General features: G+C 40.2%; 1 non-coding gene and 1 pseudogene across 1 annotated transcript; one reads left to right on the top strand and one right to left on the bottom strand.

The window, feature by feature from the left end:
* Positions 1–1,918: 1,918 nt before the first annotated feature.
* Positions 1,919–2,001, top strand: TRNAL-UAA (transfer RNA leucine (anticodon UAA)). Its single transcript has one exon. It is a non-coding gene; the product is annotated as a tRNA-Leu (tRNA).
* Positions 2,002–2,183: 182 nt separating this feature from the next.
* The window catches only part of LOC132530913 (single-stranded DNA-binding protein, mitochondrial-like), a 37,190-nt pseudogene continuing 18,728 nt past the window's right edge, over positions 2,184–20,645 (bottom strand).

Below are 20,645 nucleotides of genomic sequence, written 5' to 3'. Positions count from 1 at the left end.
CATGGCTCACGGGCCTAGCCGCTCCGTGGCACGTGGGATCTTCCCGGACCAGGGCACAAACCCGTGTCCCCTGCATCGGCAGGCAGACTCTCAACCACTGCGCCACCAGGGAAGCCCTAGACCTATTTTTTAAACCACTATAGAATGCATAAAGAATATCATGGCTTAAATAAACACACACACAGTGAAAAATAGTTTAAGTAGAGGGAAACATTTCCCCATAAGAAGATGTCAAATGCGATTTCCTGAAATTCCAATGTTATAAAATCTATCTTAATATTGTCATTTGCTCTCTAATATTGTCAGTTATTACAAGTGTCATTGCACCCTGCCTTTCACATTTTGTTCTAACATTCAAGTGGATATTTGTCATGCCTTGCAGTTGCCAGCGTCTTTTGAACACTCTTCTGACGTTTGGGGAATTTCCTCCATTTTGAGGCCTGCTTCCTAAGGCACAAGCCAGAACTTAGCCTCCGAGATGGAGATGGTGAGTTAGTGGGTGGTGATCCTGTGTCATCATCACACCAATGTCTCTAGACCCCGGCAAGAGTCCAAGTTCCCCTTCTTCTCTCAGCAGGGCAGGGCCAGGCCGGAGGAAATGCTCGATCACTGTTCTTGACCGCATGCTCCTGGAGGGCCAGGCCTCATGTTCAGCGGGAGGGATAGTGTTGAGGCCAGCATGTAGATGCAGGCCACTGTTCCCTCACTATGTTAAGTGGCAAAGCGGGTAGGGGACAATTCCATCCACTACTATCCGGGGGAGCTCCCTCAGGGGCGGTCATGTTCTTGGCTGGAACTCAGAGAACCAGGGCAGCAGGCTGGGCGAAGGCCTCCACAGGTCAGGGCAGTATTCCCAGGGATCACAGGCGTCCAGGAGGTGGCAGGGCAATGGGTTTCTCACAGTGTGACCCAGTGGGTGAGGAGCCAGTTGGTGACGTGAATGCGTACAGTCTCCTGGATGACGTAAATTCTCGGTCAAAGCTGCCTGCACTGTCTCAACAAGGGCGTGGCTGCCGGACGGTGCCTCAGTCCCCAGGCTCCCTGACGCTCCAGAACACAGAAGCCTTGGCTCTGTGGTGGCTTCCGGGTCCTGTGTGGTGGAGAATGGAGCGAAAGCCCTGGAAAAGGAAGTCAACTGAGAGGACGAACTGAAATCTCTTGTGCACAGGCAGGAAGGAGGGCGCTGCAGAACAGTTAAGATACGAGAACATAAACATCTAGGTGCAAGGGAGGGTCCGGGAACAGAGACGAGGTCCCCGGCCCTGCGTCTGAAGCGTGCCCGAAGCCAGTCGGGAGGGCGAATTGTGCCGCGCTCCCTGCACGTGGCGCCGCAGTATAGACACGGGTCGCTACAACACTCCCTGCCCGTGTGACTTGTTAAGAAGAAAAGCGGCCCATAGGGACGGGCGTCCAAGAACTCTGCTGCTGCCCATGCAACTCATTCCTTGAAGTTTATTCTACCTGGAATGAAACAAACGAAAAAACAAACTAAACGCCACTCTCTGGGCTCCGTCCCAGCACCGCCACCACTCCCGGGCGCCTCCTAAAACGTGCTGCTAGGAATCCAGAGGTTTACGAACGTGTTTGTTTCCCGCGCCCGCGCACCTCGAAACCGAAAGTAGAGCGGCTGGGCCCGAGTTCCGCCTAAGCGACCGGGGGGTCGCCGCCGCCGCCGCCGCCGCCGCCGCCGAAAGCGCGCCGAGCTCGGCTGCAGTTGCCCTGGCGGCCGCGGCGGGCCAGGGGCAACAGTGAGCTGCGGCGGCGTCAAAAGGAGGCTCCGGCTGGCAGGCAGCTCCATTTCGGGCTGGGAAAACTAAGGGAGCGGCGGCGAAGGGCCCCCGGCCTTCTTAAGGGCGGGCGCGAGGAGGACGGTGCAGTACGACTTGTAGGAAGAGCGAAGAGAACATTGTGCGTCTGCACCAGGATGGCCGAGTGGTTAAGGCGTTGGACTTAAGATCCAATGGACATATGTCCGCGTGGGTTCGAACCCCACTCCTGGTAGATAGTTTTCCTCTTCTCTCATTAAAAAATTAATTTATTTTTAAAATGTAAATTTCACCGAGCAAACCATGTCTTGTACTCAGGAATTCTGTCTCCTGGCTGAGAGAGGCGGAAGCCCGACAAGACGCGGCCCCGCCTCCCACATACCAGAGGCGACTCAGCGAGCGGGGGCGCGGGCGCTGTTACCCGGGCCAGGACGGGCGGTGGGGTGGGCGTCGCTGCCGGTCAACGGCTTCGCGGGGCTCAGGTGGGGTTGGGACTCCGGCGGCAGCCCGCGCCGCGGGGATCAGTTCTCTCGCTTGCAGGGAGGCAGCCAGCTGGGCAGGAAGGGCGCTTGTGATACAGCATCATAGTTAGAAAAGTGCCTATGCAGAAAAGTCAAAAGTTCATCTCTACCTTTTCCTAGTTTTTCGCCAAAATTAATTGTATGCACACAATTCTTCTGTTAAATCCATGAAGGCGGAGACAGTATGCATCATAGCTACAAAATGGACTCTAACTGGTAATCGGCTAAGAATTTTAAAATACGAATGGCGCGGTCTGCTTTTTGTTTTTTAAATACTTTTAAAAAGTGAAAATAATCTAAAATCTAGGGGGGGGGACGTTGCAAGTACAGTGGAAAGATTTTTTTTCAAATCATTTGAGAGTAAGGTACCAAATAGATACTCCAGTACAACCGTTAAAATCAGGGAATTAACGTTGATAATTTACTACCATCTAATCCCCAGGCCCCATTTAATCACCAGCGGTCCTTTAAAGTAAAAGTCTCCTGTTCAGAATAATGCATTGCATTGACTTGTCACATTGCCTTAAGCTTCTGCGATCTAGCACGATTCCTCAGTCTCTCCTGACTTTCATGATCTTGAAACTTCTGAAGATGACAGGCTCGTCTTTTTGTAGAACATCTGTTTGTCAGTTTGGGTTTGTCTAATGTTTCCTCTTGATTAGATTCAGGTTATGCTTATAAATAAAGCAGGGCTATCCTGGAAGTGACACTGTGTTTGCATTGTAGTCTCTCAGGTGGCATGGTTTTGGTCTGTCCTGATACTGATCTTAACTTAGTTCACTTGATAAGGCTTTTCTGCCAGTTTTCTCCACTATAGTTCACCCTTTGTGATTAATGCATATTTTGAGGGGAAGTGCTCTGAAGTTATGTAAATATCCCATTACTCATCAAACTTTCCATTTTATTCAATTATTATGGAATAAGGCATGTAAGTATGCACCCATGGTGTCCTATTTTAATTAATGGTTACAATCCATTTTATAATTATTACTTTTCATGCTGAAAGTGTCCCAGATTCAGTCAGTGGGAGTCTATTCAAGGCTGACCTTTGACATGTCTTCATCATTTTTTAGCAGTCCTTACTTCCTAGTCCAAGATATTCCATGCTTACCTTGTACGCCTCCTGACCCAGACAATGTAGAATCAGACATTTTGAAAAGAACCCCAGTTTCCTTTAGTGGAGAATGCTAGTTAGGAAGCAAGATCTCAGTACTAGGTGTGCTCATTGCTTTTGATGTGTTACTGTTCCCAGGCCCTCTCAGTAGAGAGAATCAGGGAGTATATGTGTCTGTGTGTGTGTCCACACCTATATTTATCTATATATATATATCTATTTAGATTTGGGAGTTCCTACCAATACTCTAATTCTGATCCAACACTGTAAATTTTGTTCTAGTTTTTCTATCCATATTTGTAATTCTCAAAATTGCCCCCATCCCCTGCCCCAGTGTAACATCTACCTTGCTTGGGCCCATCTAATGGATTTAGAATTAAATTGTTCAAGAAGAAGGGAAGAGGAAAAGAAAGAGTGTCTAAACCGTTTAGAAATAAGCATCCTGCCAGCACTGAGAACTGGCTATGCGTCAGTCGCTGTTAGACATTTGAGATGTGCAGATAAATAAGCCAGCCTCTCCTTCAAGGAGCTTAGATGGTGAGAGGCAGAGATTTTAGTAAACCACATTTATAATGAGGAAATATAGATTATGCCCAAGGTGCTAAAGGAGAAGTTCCAAAAGCCCTAACTCTTTCCCAGAGAGTCAGCTTTAGTTGAGAACTGAAGGAAGAGGGGTAGGGTTCAGGGAGAGGCAGGGAAGAGAGGGAGAGGGATACAGGTGGGGGAAAACATCTTGAAACCATGCTAAGTATGGTGCCTGGAGTCCACTGAAGGATCCAAAACAAGAAGCAACATGATTAGTGTTACATTTGAAAGTATATCTATTGATGTAGAAACTCGGTCGGTCCGTATATTCTCAGGACAGGGGGGCATGTTGAATTGGCAGAAAATATTTTTTAGGGGAAAATTATTTAATTCAGTCAACAGCCAGTTAGACTGAGCACAGTCTGTGTCTCTCTTCCTCCTTAAAAGCTGAGCAAGGGGAAGAACAATATTGACTTAACAATAATAAATTAAGTCCCTAAATTGATCTATAAATAAGCGTGTGGATTTATAAGCATGTTTTAAGTTACTCAAAATGGATTTTTTCTGCTGGACTTCATACAGAACTCTGTAGGAAAAATATTGCCAATACAAGAACAACATTGATTTCAACAACATTGAAGCTTTCCCAGTCTGAACGCAGGGACTCTTGCTAATTTATTTGTATTAATATGTTCAAGTGCAAATACAGAACAATACTTCCAAGAATAGGCAGAGTAGTTAGATTTTTACTTTGTTCCTTTAAAACTATATTGTAAATCACGCTTCTAGTCAGTAATAACCAGCTACTGTGCTATAACAGACATGGTAAAAGACCAGCTAATATTCTTGTGCTTGTTAAAATTCTGACACACAGATCACTGAGATGCCACAAAGAGGGGTGAAATGATGTCTGAAAGCTGCTGGTCTGGAAACAAGAAAATCTATCAGATGGATCCTAGGGCACTGAATCACAAGTTTTTGATTGATCAATATGTATGGACTATTTAACTGCAATCTTCACATGCCAATTTAGATGGAATCTTTTGCTTTACTATATCCTACTCTATAAAATGTTCTATCATTGATTTCCTCTGACTAGCAGGATTCTGTAAGTTAATTTCAATTTAGTGCTGCAAACTTTAAAAATATGATTCAGTTTACAAAGTACATATCACAAGGTCACTCAGTAGGAAGAACCCAGGCTTTGGGGTCAGACAGACTTATCAACTTTCCCAGGTTATCAGCCTTCTTTCTTCATTTGCAAATAGGAAAATAAAATTTACTTCCACAAAGTGGTTGTGAGGCTGTAATACTCTTCTCACAAAGGTGAGTGTTTCGTAACTGAGTTTGCTTCCCTTTTCAGGAGCCATCGTTTGTGGGAAGTACAGTAGAACTACACTGTGCAAGTAGGAAGAAATCTTACCTTGCATGTATAGACCACTTTGCAGTTTTCCAAAACACTTAGACATTCGTATCCTCCTTTGACAGACAATATCATACACCCAAACCCATTGTACCTAGGTGGTAGATACAATTAGGCACAATTTTCCTTAATAAATTTAAAGAGTAATGTTTTCTTTCATCCAAAATTACATAGATAGAGCTAGAGGATATCAGTAGTTCTTAAAAATGGAAACCCTGTCCTAAAATGTAGCAGAATTTTTTCTTTTCCTTGAGAAGTAGACCTGTTATATTAGACCCTTTTTTTTTCATTCTTAAAATATTTTGAATTTAAATTTGAATCATTTGTAGGTATACCACCGCTAAGCTTAGAATGATTTTCCAATGATTATTTTAACAATAATAAATTAAGTCCCTAAATTGATCTATAAATAAGAGTGTGGATTTATAAGCTTATTTTAAGTTATTCAAAATGGATTTTTTCTGTTGGATTTCATGCCGAACTCTGTAGGAAAAGTATTGCCAATACATATAAATAGTGACACCTACTGGTTAAATTGAGGCAAATTTGTTTGCTAAATTCTGTCTGCCTTATTCTGACTGTAAAATCCTGATGGCTCTTCCACAGTTACTGTGTTTAGGAGCACATTAAGGCTATGTGTAATCCAGCCAGTAAATTGACCTTTGTTTTCTCTCTTTCAGTCATTAATGATAAATCTGCCATTGAAAAGAATCTCAAATCGCTGACAGCACTTGCGTGAGCTGTTATTTTAATTGTATGCATAGGGCTTTTATCTCATAGCCATCATCTTTGTTTCTTTCAATATAATATAGTTTATTCAAACTCCAAAACTCACTATGAAGTTGAAGAGAAATAGGGATTTGGATTAGTCATCAGCTTTACAGAAGTCATGTCCAATTTTAGAAATCTTGAACAAGAAGCTTTCTTTGTCCTTAGTAGCAAGTTGGAATTTGGGGATCTTAATTATTCCCTTTGTTTCACATTTTGCTTTTAAATACAATTGCAGCTATTTAATGAACAAATTAATTGCATGTCACACATTTGCTAATTGTTCAAATGATATAAATGATAATGCCCCAAGTTTTAATGAGTGTGTTCAGTTACAAAGATGCCATGTAAGAATCAGGAACATAATTCCAGGTCCCTTGCATCCACTCTATTACTGGATAGAGATGCATTGTGAACCACCCGGTTCATTTGTGAACCACCTGGTTTCATTTTTATCCACACAGGTTTTGATGTCTCTGAACAACTTATCAGAGTGCTTGGCAGAGAAGCAATGATTGCACTGGGTCCTTACTGAAGTGAGATGGAAACTGCCTAGCAGAGTGTCTCTATACATTGTACGCACTATATAAATACTTGTTGAATAAATGAACAACGTTGAAGTCCACTGAGTATAGTTCACAGTTCATTCTATTTATTGTACACACGTTAATCTTCATTTAGGATATGTGTTTTAAAATGTACTCAGGATTTGTTTTAATCAGGTATGGTAAGACACTCAGATACAGAAATGACTGTCATGAAGGAAGAATTTTTTTATACTCACAGATTCCCTGGAAACAAGAGCCACGGCACACCATGCAGGGCCACATAGGGAAGAATTAGGGTCAGTCAGGAGGCAGAGGGAGCAAGGAGAAAGCATGGGCAAGAACTTTTATTGTGGTTTTCACAGGAAGGAATGGGCAAAGCAGGGTAAACAGTCTTAGGATTGGCTACTTTGAATAATTTCAGCGGGCTCTGGAGTGTAAGGGCTGCCCTGAGTATTCTGGTATTCCTAGGAATTATCTAACCCTGGGAGAAGCAGTCCCTCCCTGGTCAGCAAGGCCCCAGATGTCAGAGCATCAAGAATACAGAAAGTAAGAAAGTATAGTTAGTATGGTATGGGTTCAGGCATGCTCACACTTTTTTTTCCCTTCTCTTCCTCCTTCTTCAGCTAAGGTAGACCTTACTCATTAGGAGAATCAAGATTCAGAAGCCCAAAGAGACAAACACTTAAGTAGTTTTTGAATCACTTCTATCTGGATAAACTATATAATATACCTGTGCAATTCAAGTCTCAAATTTATCTTTTGGTTTAGGTTGTATTTTCCGTCATTTTATTCATTACTACAGTGTAATGAGGCTAGCAGTTCTGAATAAGGTTAACTTTTAAAATTGCATTGGAAAGATGGATTACTCAAAAGAGTGTTGCCTATTCATCTCAATTCCACAATCTCCTTTAAATATAAACATAGGAGTATGTGTATTTGTAAAATATGCAGTGTAGGTCCTAAGTGGCAACATAAAACTGCGATTAGGAGTCAGATGGCCCAAGTGTTTTTTTTTAATATATAAGTTTCAGGCGTACACCATTGTAATTTGACATATGTATGCACTATGAAGTGATCCCCACCACATGTGTAGTTACCATCCATCACCATACAGTTGACCCCCTTCATCCGTTTTGCCCACCACCTGCCATGCCCCTTCCTCTCTGGTAACCCTAATCTGATCTCTGTATCTATGAGTTTGTCTTTGTTTTATTTTGTTTGTTTTGTTTTTTGATTCCACATATATGTGAAATCATACAGTATTTGTCTTTCTTCTGACAGTTCATTTAGCATAATGCCTCCAAGGTCCATCCATGTTGTTGCAAAGGGTAGAATTTTGTTCTTTTTTAATGGCTGAATAATATTCCATTGTATATATAGATGTAGATAAAGATATAGATACCATAGCTTTTTAATTCATCCATCATTGGAAACTTAGGTTGTTTCCATATCTTGGCTATTGTAAAAATTGCTGCAATGAACATACGGTTGCATATATCTTTTTCTTTTTTTTTTTGCGTATATCTTTTTGAATTAGTGTTTTTGTGTTCTTTGGATAAGTACCCAGATGTGGAATTGTTGGGTCATATGATAGTTCTATTTTTAATTTTTTGAGGAATCTCCATGCTGTTTTCCATAGTGCCTGAAGCAATTTACAGTTCCACCAACAGTGTACGAGGGTTCTCTTTTCTCCACATCCTCTCCAACATTTGCTATTTCTTATCTTTTCTATTATAGCCATTCTAACAGGTGTGAGGTGATTTCTCAATGTGGTTTTGATTTTCATTTCCCTAGCAATTAGTGATGTTGAGCATCTTTTCATGTGCCTGTTGGCCATCTGTATGTCTTCTTTGGGAAAAATGTCTATTCAGATCCTCTGCCCATTTTAAAATCAAGGTTTTTGTTGTTGTTATTGTTGAGTTATATGAGTTCTTTATATATTTTGGATATTAACCCCTTACTGGATCTATGATTTGCAAATACTTTCTCCTATTCAGTAGGTTGCCTTTTCATTTTGATAGTGGTTTCCTTTGCTGTGCAGAAGCATTTTAGTTTGATGTAGTCCCATCTGTTTATTTTTGCTTTTGATTCCCTTGCCTTTGGAATCAGATCCAGATGTTTTATTACTGTTTCATTCTCCTTACTAGTAATTGGTCACTTCAGATTTTCTATTTCTTCATAATTCAGTCTTGGAAGATTGTATATCTCTAGGAATTTATCCACGTCTTCTAGGTTGTTCAATTTGCTGCTGTAGAGTTGTTCATAGCAGTCTCTTATGATCCTTTGTATTTCTGTTGTATCAATTGTAACTTCTCTTTCATTTCTGATTTTATTTATCTGAGTCCTCTCTTTCTTTCTTGGTAAGTCTAGCTAAAGGTTTGTCAATTTTGTTTATCTTTTCAAAGAACTACCTCTCAGTTTCATTGATCTTTCCTGTTGTTTTCTTAGTCTCTAATTTATTTCCGCTCTCATCTTTACTATTTCCTTCCTTCTACTAATTTTGGGCTTTGTTTGTTCTTCTTTTTCTAGTTTCTTTAGGTGTAAAGTTAGATTGTTTATTTGGAGTTTTTATTGTTTCTTGAGGTAAGCCTATATTGCTATGAACTTCCCTTTTAGAACTGTTTTTGCTGCATCCTATAGATTTTGGTATGTCATTTTTCTGTTTTCATTTGTCTCCAGCTATTTTTAAATTTCTCCTTTGATTTCTTCAATGACCCATTAGATGTTCAGTAGCATGTTATTTAATATCCATGTTTTTGTGGTTTTTCCCATTTTTTTCTTGTGATTGACTTCTACTTTTGTACCATAGTGGTTGGAGAAGATGCTTGATATGATTTCAGTCTTCTTGAATTTATTGAGATTTATTTTTTGACCTAACATATGATCTATCCTGGAGAATGTTCCACATGCACTTGAGAAGAATGTATATCTGCTGCTTTCGGATGGAATGTTCTGTACATATCTATTAAGTTCTTCTGATCTAATGTGTTATTTAAGTCTGAGCTTTCCTTATTGATTTTCTGTCTGGTTGAACTATCCATTGATGTAAGTGGAGTGTTAAAGTTACATACCTTTGTTGTATTGCTTTCATTTTTTTCCCTTTAAGTCCATTAATATTTGCTTTATATATGTTGGCCTCCGCTGTTGGGTGCATGTACATTTATAAATGTTATATCTTCTTGCTTGATTGACCTGTTTATTATTATGTAATGCCCTTATTCATCTTTTATTAATCTTTGTTTTAAAGTTTACTTTGTCTGATATGACTATAGCTACTCCAGCTTTCTTTTCATTTTCATACATATGAATATATTTCTCCATCCCTTCACTTTCAGTCTGTGTGTGTCCTTTCTTCTGAAGTGAGTCTCTTGTATGCAGCACATAGATGGGTCTTGTTTTTTTTTAATCCATTCAGCCACTATGTCTTTTGATTGTCAAATTTAGTCCATTTTCATAAAGTTCTTATTGATATGTATGTTAATTTCATTAGTAGTTTTCTGACTGTTTTTGTAGTTCCTCTCTGTACCTTTCTTCTCTTTCTCTCTTCCTTTATGTTTTGGTGGTTTTCTTTAGTGTTATGTTTCTATTCCTTTCTCATTTTCTTTTGGTTATTTACTATAGGTTTTCTCCTTGTGGTTACCGTGAGGTTCACATATAACATACTATGCAAATAGTAGCCTGTTTTAAGTTGGTAGTGACTCTAATTTGAACACATTCCAAAGCTTTATCTTTCACCCCCTGTAATGTGAATGTTATTCTTCTTCATGTTGTCCCAAAGGTCCCTTAAAGTATATTTACTTTTCTTAATTCTTTTTAAATTTTGCTGCTCTGTCTGGGTGAGTTCTATTGCTTTGTCTTCCAGCTCATTGATTTGTTCTTCTACCTCATCCAGTCTGCTACTGAACCCCTCTAATGTATTTTTCAGTTCAATTGTAACTTTTGTTTGGTACTTTCTTATGTTTTTTTATCTCTTTGTTGACGTTCTCACTGTGTTCATCCATTCTTCTCCTGAGTTCAGTGAGCATTTTTATGACCACTACTTTGAACTCTTTATCATGTAGTTTGCTTATCTCTGTTTCATTTAGTTCTTTTTCTGAGTTTTTTGTCTTGTTCTTTTGATTGGAACATATTCTTTTGTGTCCTTATTTTGCCTAATTTTCTGTGTTTGTTTCTATATATTAGGTAAATCAGTTCTCCCAGTCTCAAAGGAGTAGCCTTATTTAGGAGATGTTCTGTGGGGCTCAGAGGCACAATCCCACCTGGCCACAAGAGCCAGGTGCTCAAGGGGTGTCCCCTATATGGGCTGCATACACCCTCCTGTTGTGTTGGGGTGTGGCTATTGCTGTGGCATGCTGATGGACTGGGCTGGACCCTGGACTGGCTGCAGGGCCTGGCCATGGCCATTCCAAGTATTAATCCCAGCTCCAAACCTTATTAGCTGTGTGACTTTGGACTGGTTATTTAGCATCTCCAAGTCTTTGTTTTCTCACCTATAAAATGGGGTGATAACAAAAAGTACCTATCAAATGATTTGTTGTGAGAATTAAGTGTGATGTTGATAAAGTGCTTAGGAAGTACATGGCATGTAGAATGATCAAGAGATTAATCCATTGTTATACTTCAGTGATTCTTACAAAATGTACTTATGGATTGACTATGAGACCAGTTTTGTTAAAAAGGTAAAAGTTGTTTATGGAATTGATTCTGCTGTAGGAAATACATTGTATTTGACATAGAAATTACAGCAAAAGACACAATTTTTAAAAGACATGAAATTTTGGAGAAGGGCTTAGATTGCATTCTTCTGATTTGTTCATTAAACTTCATTTTTCCATTTAAAATCTTCAAATGCCTAATTTTCCATCATCAGCATCTCTTTACAAACAAAATTCCCAAAATTCCTTTAATAATTTGTATGTTAAAAAATAGCACAGAGGGGGCTTCCCTGGTGGCGCAGTGGTTGAGAGTCCGCCTGCCGATGCGGGGTACGCAGGTTCATGCCCTGGTCCGGGAGGATCCCGCGTGCCGCGGAGCGGCTGGGCCCGTGAGCCGTCGCCGCTGAGCCTGCGCGTCCGGAGTCTGTGCTCCGCAATGGGAGGGGCCGCAGCGGTGAGAGGCCCACGTACCGCAAAAAAAAAAAAAAAAAAAAAAAAAAAAAAAAAATAGCACAGAGTTCTAAACTCTAAGTTTTCAAATTCATGCTAAGTGAAGTTATTGTTTTCCCTTGAGTGTCACACCCACTGGATTAGTCACAAATAGCTATATTAAGGATGTTGTTCGCATTGTTTAAACACTAGCAATGCTGACCCACCCAGTTCAGCTACAATTTTAAGAGCAACCTGACAAAAATTTTTTTTATTCCACATAAGAAAAATAAGAAGCCCCTGTCACTTGGAACATATGCAAAATAATATATAATGTAATGCTTTTAAGTGTGGAAAAGTGCTTCATACAGTATAGCCTGGCATTCAAGTCTATGACTATGCAGGAGAACTCTTTTACAGTGATTCAGTGTAATGCCTAATTTTATTGGTGCATTACAAAGAAAATATGTAAAAGCATACATAGAATGAAATTTTAAAGTGGCCTAATGAATTGAAATTACCTCAGTAATGTACTAATTGAATCAATTAGTCAATTTCTTTCATGCTGAGTTTAGTCTCCTGTGAGTAATTCTCAGACAAAAATGAGATGGGGATGAACTTGGATAATTCTGGATGGAGAAGCCCTTTAGGTGAAGAGGATCCCTCCCATTGGATTTCTCTATTCTGCTTCTACATCTCAGTACCATAAGCCATCCCAATGCCTGCTTATAGAATACACAGCTACTGCTGCCTTTTGCCCATATTTTCAAAATGTCTAGGAAATTCTTGTGGAGAAATATCAGCACTGGAAGCAGGGCAACCTCTAGTTCCAACAGAACAATTCATTCATTCTATAAGTATTTTTTAAATGACTAGAATGAGCAATGCTATGCTGGCTGCTGGGATACAGCAATGAATAAGAAAGACAAGGTCCTGTCCTCATAGAGCTTACATTTTATTAGGAAACACAGGCATTAAACAACTAATTACAACATTGATTTTTTTCACAGTCACAGTTTCCTTCTTGAACTGTGGGGCACAGTTCAGAGTAGGAGAGGAGAAGCAGAGACCTTTCAGAGAGCAGATAAAATGTGAATGGAGGATGGCCCATAGCCATCTGCCCATCACCAGGAGAGAGCCTGGATTCAGCTCACAGAAAGAAAGAGAAAAAGAAAGAGAGAAAAGAGGGAGAGAGCGAGGGAAAAGAACCGGGGGGGGGGGGGGGGGCGGAGAGAAAGGAAGGAAGGGAAAAGGGGAAAGGAAGAAAGGAGGAAGGATAAAGGTACCCAAGACCTCACTTGAATTCTTGCATCCAGTTGTTTTGGAATCAGCTCCACACTCGTGTTTCCAAGTTAAGACAGTAAATTCCTCTTTTGCGTATGGATGTACACAAGTTTGTGTTGGTTTCTTGTTATTTGAAGCTAAAAGATTTCTGACTAACATAACTTTTAAGTATTGGTATAAATTGAGTATCTTTTTGAATATCAAAGAAGCAAAAAATTATAATATTTCAGAAGGTGAACAAGTAATGGCTTCATGAGATTTAATTGTGGACTTGTTGAATATTAGAGTTCAAAGGGATTTACTTAGACAAAGCTTCAATGAGGCAGAAATAACCCACTGACCACTCTTGGCAGATGTAAACTTGTCTCTAAACCAGTGGTCCTTAACACTGATAACAGTGGTCCTGGAGGACATTCTGGAAGAAAGTAGGGCACTTGTGGGTTGTCATAATAATTTTGTGGGGTCTACTGCCATTAGGGAGGGACCGGGGGGTTGGGCATGCTGCAATGTATGGGTGTTCCACACAGTAAAGAATTATCCTTCATCCTGCAAGATTTTGGAATGTCCAGCAGGCTCTCCCTGTAGGTTAAAAGCCTGTTTACCTGAACCCACAACCTAAATCCATTTTTCATATTAAACATAAAATGTTTTTGCAAGCTTTCAATATACAGTGCATTTTCCAAGTACACAATTACATGTAAATCAAGGGAACATTGTATTTTGTTTTATTCAGAATTTCTTCAATAGTTAGTTTCCCTTTTGGAAAACTCACATGACTCACAGCAAAAGCACTGATGGTATTTGAGTCACTGATTCAACACACCTGCATCAGCATGTGTTTGTAGCTGTTGTACTCCTCATGATTCAATGGGCTCTGTCTTCTATAGTCACACTCTAGCCCTTACATATTGAGGTGTAATTTAGAACCAGAAGTCTTCAACCTTCTCAGTCATCAAGATAGGCCTTTCTGGTGATGTTCACTTTTACAACTTGGATAAGATGGTTTTGGACAGGTTCTTCACTGTAAAATTAATTACTAAGTATTTTATACTTTCGTCCACTAGTATTAGCCTCCATTGATGACTTTGTTTGAAAAAACTATTACTATGATCTTTTCCTATGTCCATCAGTCCTTCTATAGTTCTTAGTTGGCATTCTACTATAAGATAGACTTTTCTCTTCTCCTTCACATATTAATTAATTTATTTATTTATTATCAGTATGGGCTCATGGATTCCTATTTTATTCAATTACTTACAATCCATACAATCAATACTAAAATTTCACTGTTCAAATTTTTAAAGATTTTGCCAGTGGGAGCCCCATCCTGTTGGTCTCTTCTCCCTGACTCTCTCCATACCTGCCAGCCAAGCGGACCCAGTCTGCTTGCTCTGGTCACGTTGACCTGACACCCTTGCCAAACCTGGCCCATACCCACCTCCCAAGCAGCTATGAATCTAAATGATGAGCTTGGCACAGCTCTTTTAATAACCTTTATTTCAGCTATTTTTTTTAGGTTATTGAGATCATATTGAATTTTGATTCTGTCATCCAGTGCATTCACTGTCCCTCCTACTTTTGAGCCACCTAAGCATTTAATACATTTTATATTCAAGTTGTTGATAAAATCTTGAACATAACAGAGCGAGACTTTCCTGCTATTAGAGATATCCTTTCCAGGGGGAATTGATACATTAATACACATCTGTGTATGTCATTGTTCAACCAGCTCCAAACTTACTTTTAATGATTATCCAGTTTACATTTATTCATTGTGACCACAAGAATATCTTGAGACATTTTTTTCTAATGGTGTGCCAACATTAAAATGCACTCTGTCTATGCATAGTAGTGACCTCATAAAAGAGAAAAATTATGTTAGTTTGACGTAAGATGTTATTAATGAACCCATGCTGGCTTCTACTGCTCATTGCTTTCTTATCAGAGGGGTTAAGTAACTTGCTCAAAGTATTGCTACTAAATGAAGTCCTGGAATTTGAATCCAGGCTGGTGTATCTCTCAAGCCTTGCTCTTTTCACATCATCTCCATCAGTTTACGTGGAGATGGCGAAAGGACTTCCTATTTCTGCTTTTACATTATGCTACTTTAATGAGATTGCCAGGGTACAAGTCTTGGCCCATAGGCATGCCCAGTGGCAAGACAAGGGTTAATGTAGGACCCAGGAGTTACCACTGTCTCAGGTCCCTGGTAAGTATACAGGCAGCTATTATTTACAGTTTTTTGAATCCCTTCCCAAGATGTCCTACTGAACTTCCCATTTGATGTATAGATTGAAACCTAACTTAGAAAAGCAGGTGTGTGTCTCTTTGATTAAAAGCCAAGAATTTCTAAAACACAGTTGTGAAACTGAATTATTTGTACATGTGAAATATTTACTCGACATTATTTTCTCTCTCAGAATATCAGTATTTCAGATATAGGTCTGTATGTAGCTTTTTAGTTCAAGAAAGTTAAGAATTTTTTGGTTGTTGTTTACTTCCTTTATAACACCTTTAATCTAAGGCTCACAGCTTAGAAAAGCTCACTACAGCTTAGAAATGCCACAAAAGCCACAGACATACCCCTACCCATGTACTTGAAGAAGGTGGCTTTGCCTGACAAAATAAGAAAAGAGTAACAAACAAAAATCTCCTTAAGTACTAGGAGTGATCTCTTGAGGCTTTTTGCTGGATATGGTAGAATGTTGTGTGCAAAGATCACATTCTTGAGGTTGTGGTTGTGTTGAAGGGGTAAGAACAGAGGAGGAGGAAGGATTCTGAACAAAGGAAGATTTAACTTGACTAGCGGGGAGAAAAATCCCCACAGTGGAGGCTGTAAATTCAAGAGAAATGGTGGGAGTCCTCACCGGGATACTCAGAGATGAACTGCACAAAATAACAGAGACCCTTCTGTGGGGAACCATCCCAAGCTGCCAGCTTCTCAGACAAGTCTACCCACCAGGACCGGAGGCACTTAAGGCTCTATGGCTCTCTCAGCTTCTGTGTAATGGGTCCCTGCCTACTGCCTCTCAGGAAAATGGCCTGTGGGCCCCTAAGTCCTTCTAGTGCAAGGGATTCTCACAATGCTGTGTTGCACCTGAAACTGAGCCAGCATGAGGACCCTTGAAAAGAATCCTATGAGCTCATTGATTTTATCCATACAAATATCTTTTTTCTACACAAAATCTTTATACAAAGGAACATTTCCATTCCCTGTCATGATCTAATAAATCTAGGTATTTTCTCAAGGTTTTATTCACTGTTCAGAAAACAATATCGCTGACGCCGCTTGTTGTACCCCTCCCCACACATATTCTTCACATCATCCACAGTAATTGAAGCGCAGTGTTTGATGGAAACAGAACTGCCTGGAATAAAGACCACATTGTCTAGCTTCTCTTAACTGCAAGCAGCAATGTGAATAATTGGCCAGTGACTTACAATTAGAAGTGTTACTGGAAAGCTTCCAGGAAAACATACTTAAAAGATTGTGTAAGCATGACCTCTGCCTGCTCCTGGGAACATTAATTTGATGCTTCAACCATCATATTGGACCATGAAGATGGAGGTCACAGCCCAGGATTGGAAGAGAGGTCAGCTAGAGCTTTTTTCCTGAAGGCTTAGCAGAGTCTCCATCCCAACTCTGGACGACGAACCTTCAGACACCCATGAAGACTGACATAAGCTGTTATTTGGAGAAGGTTTCTTTCATCTGTAGCCAATGCTAGTCCTACCTGGTATTAGTACAAATTAGTATAAATATTAATATTAGTATAAGAAATATAAGAAAGACGTTACTGACCATCTCCCCATAATAACACTCTAGCTTTTTCTTTTTATCACATCTCCTCTTAATCCTGTTCTGAAATAATGACATACAGTCTAAAGGAATTGTTAAATTTTCAACTTGTCTACCTGAGTATTGACTTAGAAGAGAAATACATGCTTAATTTTTTTTTGACTTCTAAGTAAAATTACGATATGCTAATATTACGGTGCCAGGCAAAGCAGACGGCATCCTTTGCATATTTTAAGTTTCTTTAGGACACTAAAGGAGTAGAAGAGTCTCTGAAAGTGAAAGCTCTGGTCCCATTAATGTGTCCCTCCTCTCTGGATCCTCCCATTCTCTGCCTCCCCAAGGACCCTCAGACATATGAGATCAGAACTCAGGAGAGAGGCAGGCTAGAGATATTAGATGAGAGTCATCAACATATAGGTGACAATGAAAGCAAAGGGCTGAATCCAATTATTCAAGAATAAAGAGATAAGTGAAAAGAGGGTCTCTGATGAAGTTCTGCAGAAAGTTCACATTTAAGTAATGGGTAGAGAAAGGGAACGCTACAATGAAGACCGTGAAGAAGTGGTCAGAGATTCTGAAGGAAAAACAAACAAAGCAGAAAGGACATTATCCATGTCTTTTGTTGATTAACTGGTGAACAGTGTCAGCTTCTTGTGATCTGGGAAATAAGATATGAATGGATAGATGGTTACTTGGATGTAGCAACTAGGAGGGCATCAGTGAGGACTGATGGAAAGAGCAGTTTCAGGTGGCAGGAATGGGGGTGGAGAGAGGTTCAGGCAGGAGGGGGATGAGATTCTGTGCATAGACATATCCAAGGCTACATCCAACACACAAACTATTGTGCTCAATGGCAAAGTCAGTTGTTTGATTTTTTTTAAAAATATTTATTTATTTGGCTGCGCCAGGTCTTAGTTGCGGCACGTGGGATCTTCAGTTGCAGCATGTGGGATCTATCTAGTTCCCTGACCAGGGATGGAACCTGGGCCCCCCGCATTGGGAGCGTGGAGTCTTAACCGCTGGACCACCAGGGAAGTCCCAGTAAGTTGGTTGATTTATTGGACTTTTCAAGTACTTGAAAGCAAATTAAAATTTGTGTGCAGACTCAACCTTTGTTGGAGGAAAAAGAGAACTGGAAGGCAGCTTTTCTGGAGGGCAGATCTTTTTTATGGCAGGCACCATAGTGCTGCCAAAGTGCCTGGCTGGGGCTTCTGGGAAAGGCGGGGAAGCACTAAGGGCCACCACTAGGTTGAATCTTCACATCAGCCTTGAAAGGCATTAGAGATCTGAGCCACTGCTCCGCTGTACCCAAAATCGGGCAATTACCACAGGGAGGGAGGCTGAAACCTGGAAGAGAAGAAGCCAGGCCGAGAGCCTGAGAAACTGACTGGCCTTTTGGGAGCTAGAATTAGGATGGAAATTTGGAACTTGGAAGACTTTCTGTCTTTTTTCCCACTGTTTGTATTTTTTTATAATTATTTTCTTTTTGCAAAAGCTTGGTATTTTGTAAAGTTCTCTAATCATGTAGAGCCAGTTTCTTCTTTTTATCTCTCTTTCTCAGTGCCTAGACTTATCGTGTGCTAAATATATTTCACCATGTTATTTACTTCGGGCTGAAGTGCTGACACCATATGTGACTTCTCCACATCCAACTCCAAGCTGCGCATTTCAAAGATAAATCACTGTAATTATTTATTCTCTTGAAAAGGAGCAGAAGGTGGAAAAGCGAAACTAATATGCACCTTTACCCACCCAAATGAAACTCTGGAACCCGATTGCTCTGAACCCTTAACTTTTGGCTCCCTAGTTCCAGATGCTCTAACAGTCTGAGATAATTGAGGTTTGTGGAACAAGTTGGGAAGTTTTACTTATTTTTCAAAGACTACCAACCGCAGCTACATATTTATCAGGATTTTTATTGAGTCCTACAGTGTCAGCTGTTAGGGCTGGTAAATTCATCAAAAACGCAGAAATAAACTGAAAACTAGAGGTCTGGAATTCAGGATGAGCTTTCAAAGCTAGGACTAGGGAAGTTTTTCTTTGGTTGCTTTGTTTATTTTTTAGAAGGCAATTTTTTTTCTCACTAGCCATTTTCTTAGGTAACTTAAAATGCAATAATAATCACCAACTCCGATCCCCTTCCCTTCCTGGTGGCAGAAAAAGAAGTTTATTAAAAATTATTTCCTATTCCAGTCTGAGGCAGAAAGAGAAGTTTTCTGGACAATTTTTTCTTTAGATGGATGGTCAGAAAAATGGCCCACATAGTACTGGCTTTGTAAGGATAACATGCATAAAGGTGATCACTGTTTTCTTCAGGAAATGTACCAGTGTCAGGGCCTTAATGTCAAATACAACCTCTTATCCCAACACAGTTGCCAAGTGCTGCTTAAAAAAATATAATTTTCTGCTGCAAAAATTTCTTGGTTCATTGCTGAAGAGTACTTGCCAGGCCTTTGGGAAAAACCGTGGTGGGTCAGAAGTGGTTCATGTTTTCCTTTTCCCTACTCTTGCCTTTTTATTTTAAACACTTTAAAAATGTAATCTCTTAATCACATGCTGCCCAAAGAAATCTTGGTGGAAAATGGGTTTAACCCATTTTCATATAAGCAAATTTTTTAGATGATGAAAGCGAATCATAGCAGAAGCCAATAAAATAATATGCAGCTTCCAATTCATTGAAGGTCAGTTTTTTAGAAGCTAATTTGTAGACTAACATGTCAAATTTATACGAATTTACAAAATTCACTATTTTCTTTTACAGAATGTTCAATTTAGCAAAATGTCAGCATTTCATATGGGAATCTTTCGGCTCTTACTTTTTTCTTTTTTTCTAAATTAATTAATTTATTTTTGCTGTGTTGCGTCTTCGTTTCTGTGCGAGGACTTTCTCTAGTTGTGGCAGGGGGGGCCGCTCTTCATCGCGGTGCGCGGGCCTCTCACTATCGCGGCCTCTCTTGTTGCGGAGCACAGGCTCCAGACGCGCAGGCTCAGTAGTTGTGGCTCACGGGCCTAGTTGCTCCGCGGCATGTGGGATCCTCCCAGACCGGGGCTTGAACCCGTGTCCCCTGCATTAGCAGGCAGATTCTCAACCACTGCGCTACCAGGGAAGCCCTCTTACTTTTTTCTTAATATACAAGTTTGTTTTAGATAAATTCTGATTTATTTTAGACAGTTTTACATTTGAAATTAAAAGTTAAAGCTGTTAGAAATGTGAACATAGTCCTATTCAAGCTGATAAATATGTAAAATCAATAAACCTGATAAGTTGGTCATTTGGCAAATTTTGATGAAAACTTGATGTGTGGTGACTAGATCAAGACATGGCCACCCTGTGTAGTGTGTACACTGCATAAATCCAGAGCACAATTCACATAGGCTATGAAATGAATGGGGCCACTTAGAGTTGTGTAACACGGAGACTCCAGATCTGAGCTAGATCCTAAGTGGTCTGGTCCCAGCCAAGTGGCATGTTGGGAGCTCCATGAAACAAACCAGCAATTCCAGTCTAATTTGGAGGAGCATACATGTCCTAGAAGTTCAAACTAAGGGGATAAAGCAGGGCCATTAGCACAACTTGTAGGATATGATAGAACCGTCTGGCAGAGATTTTTTTAAATGCTTATATCCAGGTTGTACCCCAGACCAATTAAATGAGAATCTCTTGGTGGGATCCAGGAATGGACAATTTTCAAAAAGGTTATTAGGCAATTGCAATATGCAACTGTTGTATAGTAAAGAATTTGACTGGCATCTGTCCCTAGTTCCTGGAGGGGACACTCTAAATTCTTGGAATTCCCCCAGTGACAGGAGTTT

Source organism: Lagenorhynchus albirostris, chromosome 12 (assembly GCF_949774975.1).
Source record: "Lagenorhynchus albirostris chromosome 12, mLagAlb1.1, whole genome shotgun sequence".
Taxonomy (NCBI): domain Eukaryota; kingdom Metazoa; phylum Chordata; class Mammalia; order Artiodactyla; family Delphinidae; genus Lagenorhynchus; species Lagenorhynchus albirostris.
Note: the sequence above shows the minus strand (reverse complement) of the source record. Positions and strands in the feature narration are given on the sequence as shown.